We start from the raw sequence: 1,160 nt of genomic DNA on the forward strand, positions 1-1,160 counted from the left end.
CTGCAGTCACAGAGACACTGAGGAGAGACCAGTGCTCCCAGTCCTGAGCTGATTCTAATGTTTTCTAATGTCTGATTTTGCTATAGATCATTTGCTTTAAAAATCTTTGTTTTATTTCATCTTCATAACATCTTTTATGTGTTTAAAAGCTCAATTTCTGTCAAAAATAATAAAATCAAAATCCTTACTCCTGTTTTGACTTCTTTATTTTTCTGTTTTTACCTTGTCAGAGGAAAAACAATGTTTTGTTCACTGTGTGCTGCATGTTAGTAGAGGTTGTTTGCTGCAGAAACTGCAGCTCATCAGTATTGTTACAATAAATTTATCATTTCATTTCAGTTTCTTTTGGACAAATAATGATCAGCTGGAGAGTTTCGCCCATTTTCTGTTCTAACCAAGATGTTTAATGTCAAACATTTGACTCATAAATATGATTTTATTTACATTTTTGCTAAAACCATGTTGCTTCTTGCATAGAAAATGAGGCTAAAACAATGTATCTATATTTAGATAAACTCAGCACACAACCTTAGATTAGGTTCAGAAAATCTCCATGATGACATTTAATTTCAGTCTTAAGTCAAATTCTATCTTCCCAACAAAGTTTCTCCAGGTGTAATATTCCAACCTCTATATTAACTTCAAAGCTTGATGGGAAATTTGTCACTTTGTTGAAAGTTCATGTGAATGTTGTGGTGTCTGTGCTTAGTGAGATGTGTCAGTGTCTGCTGTAACATCCAGGTGGAGTTTCTATTCAGTCAGACTGAGGGAGGTTTTTGTACGACTGTTTTTCACTGTGTGAACAGCTCATACTTGCTAACATCAAATTCTCCCTTACAGTAATAAACTGCAGCATCTTCAGCCTGAACTCCACTGATGGTCAGAGTGAAGTCAGAGTTTGATCCACTGCCTGAAAAACGACTTGGAGTCCCTGATGCTCGAGAGCTGGTATAATAAATGAGGAGCTTAGGAGTTTGTCCATCTTTCTGTTGGTACCAGGCTAAATAGTGCTTGCTGTTGTAAACAAAAACATTTTGTCCGGTTCTACATGTGATGGTCACAGATCCTCCCAGATCGGCTCTCACTGCTGCAGGCTGCTGAGTCACTGAAACCTGGACTATGGACTCTGTGGACACAGAGACAAAAACATGCAGCAGCTT

Source organism: Poecilia formosa, unplaced genomic scaffold (assembly GCF_000485575.1).
Source record: "Poecilia formosa unplaced genomic scaffold, Poecilia_formosa-5.1.2 Scaffold235, whole genome shotgun sequence".
Lineage (NCBI taxonomy): Eukaryota > Metazoa > Chordata > Actinopteri > Cyprinodontiformes > Poeciliidae > Poecilia > Poecilia formosa.